This window comes from Gymnoscopelus braueri (assembly GCF_963280865.1).
Source record: "Gymnoscopelus braueri genome assembly, chromosome: 19".
Classification (NCBI taxonomy): domain Eukaryota; kingdom Metazoa; phylum Chordata; class Actinopteri; order Myctophiformes; family Myctophidae; genus Gymnoscopelus; species Gymnoscopelus braueri.
This window is the reverse complement of record NC_137621.1, coordinates 31,444,309-31,450,891: the sequence shown is the minus strand read 5'-3', so window position 1 is coordinate 31,450,891 and position 6,583 is coordinate 31,444,309.

The following is a 6,583-nucleotide window of genomic DNA, read 5'->3' as shown; positions in this document are numbered from 1 at the left end:
GCCCTACTTGGTCTCCCGTACTATCTGTCAGAGGATTGCTCCAATATAATCAAGATGTGTGATGTAAGGCATTGCATTTATACATTTCATACTACACTCATTAAGTTGAAATGTGACTACAGGACATTTTTCTTTTTCATTAGCGGCATTACCATACCCATGTATTTTTGCAGTAAACATGTAAAGATACTTTACTATCATTGTGATAATAATTATATAGTGAAAATGGCAGCTCTACAAGCTGTATAGTGACGCTGCCATATAGCCAACTAGGTATGTAAGTGCTGCTATTAAAATGCAAACTATAAAAATACTAAAATTGCTAAATACAGAAAATGAATGGTCATTAAGTTCATAAAGTTTAATTCCTAATTTCATGATATAAATATTTGGGTCATAATTGATGTCATGAAAGGTTAAAAATGTAAAAACTTGATGTGATTAAAACTTCTGGGGCGGAACAAAGGTTCCCTGTCTGTCAGTAGCACACCGGACCATTACTGATTGATGCATTGATTGCATGACATTACTGACAGGTGGTGCAAACAAACCTGTGGACTAAAGCTCTGTGAACTTGCAGCTCATGTGATTTCATGCTGCTAAAGTTATTAAAGACGTCTGAAACCATAGACAGACGGTCAAAAAGACATTCTAAGGACTTAAAGCAACCCAACAACGAAGAAACTCTTTTCCACAACAAGCGGCCAACGAGGTATTCTATTGTTTTGATTTAGCTTTGATGTTACCGTTGTGGTTAACCTGCGCGTTGCGCATTTCTACATGTCATTGCATTTTCATTTATGTATGCTTTGATCTATGTTGTTATTTACTGTGCAAGTTATTGATTGTATGCTTATTATTTTTGTGTGTGAACATATAGTTCTCACGGCATGACTGAGGGATGAGGAGAATGCCTGAAGCAATAAATGCCCGTTCATAAAGAACCCGACCTGTGTCATCATTGTTGTGCGAGGAGCTACAGTGAGAACTCGACTGCTCATCACAGCACGGGTAGGCGAGACGACGAGACCACCGCGGATGACGACGCGACCACCGCGGGTGCGACGCAACGAACGTCCAGCATTAAGAGAAGCAAGCCCACAAAGTAGGTGTTGGCATAGCCACAGCAAGCAACGGTGATAGACTGTGTTAAAGCGCAACGTTTCAAGCTATAGCCAAGAAGTTTTCTACCACAATCCTCAAGTTAAGGTGGTCTGATAACCAAGGTTAAAGGACAACTCCACTGTTGTAAAAATATTTCCTTATTTTTAGAATAAGTGATTTAAGGTATTTCTAAGCATATTGTATCTGCACTTAAGGTTAATTCTTGCATTTTTGCCAAGGTTATTTCTTATTTTGATTCTAAAATTGAAGTTAACTTAAAGGCTACCTAAGTTTCTCACATACAGTACTCTACACAGTGCACACAGGATACATACAGTCATATTTATACACACTACTAAGAAGACAATTTAAGCTAATTATTTATACACATTCTATGCCATACAAATTCATTCAACATGTCTGACCCAAGCGCCGAAACCGCCCAGGAAAACGCCAATCCACCTGTGCAACCCCAGGTTACAGAAAATGTCAATGCATCTACTCTATCTGAGGCTACAGCCACTGAATCAGAACAAGTGGAGACACTACGAAGAAGTGAAAGAAATCGAACCCTGACAAAAGGGAAGAGAACTTGAAGAAGAAAAGCTAAAAGGTGTACAACGTAGGTACAGAATGACTTTCGCAAAGTGGAAGTATCATGTAAAAATAAGCAAGGAAACGTTGGCTGTTGAGGCCCCCGAAGAAGAATTAAAGGTACTGATTCAGAACATGGAAATCATCCATTCTGAGGTAACGTCGATTTATGAAGAATTACGTCGACTGCAAACCCCTGAGCCAGACATACGGCGTACGGTAGACACCTGCGTGTCTCTTTCAGAATTTATTGTTAAGAAGGCAACAAAGAAACTTCAAGGGCATACGTCAGAAGAAGAGGAAGATCCATGGCCTGACGTTGGTTCAATCCTAGACTCAACTGGTTCCTGGTTAAGGTCACCGTCTCATAAGTCAAGTTGTACTTCTACCGGCTCAAGCAACACAGTCAAAAGAAATGAGGCTGCAGCTGAAGCCGCTGCATCCCAAGAAGTTTTGGCAGTGTTGGAAGAACAAGAGAGGGAAACAAGAGAACTTCTAAGGCTACAGGCTGAAGAAAAGGATCGACTGGCGCAATTTGAAGCTGAGAAGCTAGCCAGACAACGATCAATGGAGGCCGAACACCTAAGGCTACAGGCCGAAGGAAAGGATCGACTGGCGCAATTTGAAGCCGAGAAGCTAGCGATGGAAGCTGAGAAGCTAGCCAGACAACGATCAATGGAGGCCGAACATCTAAGGCTACAGGCTGAAGAAAAGGATCGACAGGCGCAATTTGAAGCCGAGAAGCTAGCCAGACAACAAGCGATGGAAGCTGAGACGCTGGCCAGAGAACAAGTGATAAAAGAAAGGCAACGGAAGATTGAACGCTTAGACGAAATGAAGAAGTTGAATGCTGCACAAGCTCGAGTGAGAGTCTATGACCTAACCGAAGGAAACTCTCTCAATGCCCCAAACCTCCCATCCACTTACCAACCTCTGCCAGTCCCAACACACACCCTCAATATTTCAAGCCCTCCATTCATTCCCCAATCTCCGCCATTTACAGCACAAGCCATACACGCCTCAACCCCCTCATTCATTCATTCCTCAAGCCCTAACAGTTACGACGCAAGCTCCGCACCTCTAACCCCTCATTCATTCCTCAAGCCCTACCAGTTACGACGCAAGTTCCCCACCTCTCAAGCCCCTCATTCATTCCTCAATCCCTAACAGTTACGACGCAAGCTCGGCACCTCTCTAACCCCTCATTCATTCCTCAAACCCTACCAGTTACGACGCAAGTTCCCCACCTCTCATTCATTCCTCAATCCCTACCAGTTACAATGCAAGCTCCCCACCTCTCAAGCCCCTCATTCATTCCTCAATCCGTACCAGTTATGATACAAGCTCCCTATGACTCCAGCCCCTCATTCATTACTCAATATCAACAAGTCACAAGTCTAGCCCCAAGTCCCCAAAGTCTACCTCAAGCTGCAACAAGCGCAACGCCCCTGCCCCAAGAGCAGAACACCCTTGATTTCATCAGTGTGCTAACAGAAGCTATAAGTACTAATCGTCTTCCAGCTCCAGAGCCCACAGTATTCACTGGAGATCCTTTGAAATACAAAGAATGGCAATTGTCTTTCAGAACATTAATAGACAAGAAGAACATTTCAAAGGAAGAGAAATTGTACTATTTGAGAAAGTACGTAGGTGGTACTGCAAAGAAAGCCATTGAAGGTTTCTTCCTACTAGGAAATGAAGAAGCATACGACTCAGCCTGGCAGCTGTTAGAAGAACGGTTTGGAAACCTATTAGATTGGGAGGTCCTTCACAGACAAGCTGCATGCTTGGCCAAAAATAAGCGTTAAAGATGGCCAGGAGCTAAGAGAATTGTCTGACTTCCTTAGGGCTGCCAAGCCGCAATGCCCCACATTAAGACGTTGGAAATCACTTTAATGAGAATCAAAACCTTCTGCGGAAATTACCAGACTGGTTGGCATCCAGATGGAACCGCAGAGCCATGAAATACAGACAAGTAAACGCTGAGTACTATCCACCATTCAAAGAATTTGTAGACTTCCTGGCAGAAGAAGCAGACCTTGCTTGTGATCCTGTATGCTCAATGCAAGCACTCAGGAATACTGAAGGTGAGACACCAAGACAACCACGAAGCCAACCCATTCAAGCAAAGACATTGGCCACAAACACAACACTGAGTGATACCCTGTCATGCATGCTCTGCGAAAGACCAGGACATGACCTTGCAAAGTGCAGAAAGTTCCAAGAAAAGACAGTTCAAGATCGTGTTAAGTTTGTGCAAGCAGAGAAGCTTTGCTTTGGATGTTTGAAGACTGGTCATCGCTCAAATGTGTGTGATGACAGAGCACATGTGAAAAATGTCAGAGGAGCCACCCGACATGTTTGCACGATGACAAGTTCAGTGAACGACAAAGCTCGAGACCTCCAAGAGGAGCCAACTCAAATGATGAGGCAGACACCACAGAGATAATTGTAAATGCAACTGCCAATAGAGTCATACAAGAAGGTCTAAATACACACGTGTCCTCAATCATACCAGTCTGGGTCTCATCCATGAAACAGCCAGATCAAGAAGTTCTTGTCTACGCGCTCTTGGACACGCAGAGCGATACGACGTTCATCCTTGATGAAGTGGCCCAAGGTTTAAACGCAAACAAAGAGAATGTCAAGATACGACTATCCACAATATCTGCAAGGACAACAGTCAAACACTGTCAGAAGTTGACCAATCTACAAGTGAGAGGTTACAACTTGGAAAAAAGGATTCCATTGACACCTGTTTACGCACAAGAGTTAATTCCAGCAGGCAGGTCGCACATTCCAACTTCGGAAACTGCTCTAAGGTGGCCTCATCTGGAACAATTGGTGGATAAGATTCCACCACTGTTGGACTGCAAAATAGGCCTACTGATCGGCTACAACTGTCAACAAGCCCTCCTACCAAGAGAGATCCTGTCAGGTGAAGATGGTCATCCATATGCACAGCGGACCGATCTCGGCTGGAGCATCGTCGGCTGCTCACATCCGGTGGACAACTGCAGTGATGTAGTGGGAACCAGTCACAGCATCATAGTGCAACAAGTGACACCTGCCGTGCAGCCATCGGTTGAGTTAAAAACAGAAGTGCACAAAGTGTGCAAGGTTCAAGTTAAAGGTATCAAATCAACAGACAATAAACAATACACAGTTCAGTCAAAGGAGTCTAACCAGCTGAAGAGGCCTGACTGTTCTGGACAGCAGAATCTTCCACATGGAAAGAAAATGGTGGGAGAACTAGAAATGACCGCTGAGCTTTGTAAAGTTCATGACAACAAAGTCAAGACAAAGGAAGTGAATTCAGTGAGGAACCACTTCACAAAGTCTTCTAACTGGTCCAGAGCACAGTTCCACAAGGAAGACCTCCATCTGAACAAGAGTTGGAGAAGAGTGCACTTCCTAGCCAGTGAATTCTGGCCAAGATGGAAGAATGGATACCCCAGTGCAGATGGCATGGTGCAAAAGATCAAACCACTGGTCAGTGACACCACACTTAGAATAAGGCACACCACACACAAGGCCAACTTGGTCACATACATACACACTTAAAACACGTAATCATACTGAAGGTCACACCCACTCAAGTTCGTAATTTGTTTTTCATAATTTTGGTTACAAGAAAATCCCACTTTTGTAATAACGAGTGATTTGGTGGGAGTGTAAGTGCTGCTATTAAAATACAAACTATAAAAATACTAAAATTGCTAAATACAGAAAATGAATGGTCATTAAGTTCATAAAGTTTAATTCCTAATTTCATGATATAAATATTTGGGTCATAATTGATTTCATGAAAGGTTAAAAATGTAAAAACTTGATGTGATTAAAACTTCTGGGGCGGAACAAAGGTTCCCTGTCTGTCAGTAGCACACCGGACCATTACTGATTGATGCATTGATTGCATGACATTACTGACAGGTGGTGCAAACAAACCTGTGGACTTAAGCTCTGTGAACTTGCAGCTCATGTGATTTCATGCTGCTAAAGTTATTAAAGACGTCTGAAACCATAGACAGACGGTCAAAAAGACATTCTAAGGACTTAAAGCAACCCAACAACGAAGAAACTCTTTTCCACAACAAGCGGCCAACGAGGTATTCTATTGTTTTGATTTAGCTTTGATGTTACCGTTGTGGTTAACCTGCGCGTTGCGCATTTCTACAGGTCATTGCATTTTCATTTATGTATGCTTTGATCTATGTTGTTATTTACTGTGCAAGTTATTGATTGTATGCTTATTATTTTTGTGTGTGAACATATAGTTCTCACGGCATGACTGAGGGATGAGGAGAATGCCTGAAGCAATAAATGCCCGTTCATAAAGAACCCGACCTGTGTCATCATTGTTGTGCGAGGAGCTACAAGGTATACTACTTAATTAAGAAGTTGAACTAAGACCTTTTACATAACCTTATTTATTACATTGGTAGAAAAGTTTTAAACATGGGAGATGTCCGTTAAGGAAGTACATGTCTGTTTCAGGCTAATGGAGAAACCCTTGATGTGCTGATGAAAGGAATGGAGGTTGGACTGTTGATTGGACATGAAGGCCCTCTGCATGATGCGTTTCCTTTGGAGGTCTTCAATGTAGCTGTGGTGGCGGAGGAGAAGATCATCCTTCATGGCCTCAAAGATGTGCCCACAGCCTTTGCTATGTTAATGGCTGCAATGTACTGCCTTAACCTACAGTACCCCCCTTGCATGAAGCGCTCCTTTGAATTCCTTCAGAAGGTTATCATGGAGATTGACCCAGACACATGCTCAGCAAGAATCCGTGGGTTCAAAAATAAACTGCTTGGACATCACCTGTAAACACTGAAGTGCATATCTGAAGTGGGGGAGTTTGCCTCCAACTCCCCAGAGACCACAG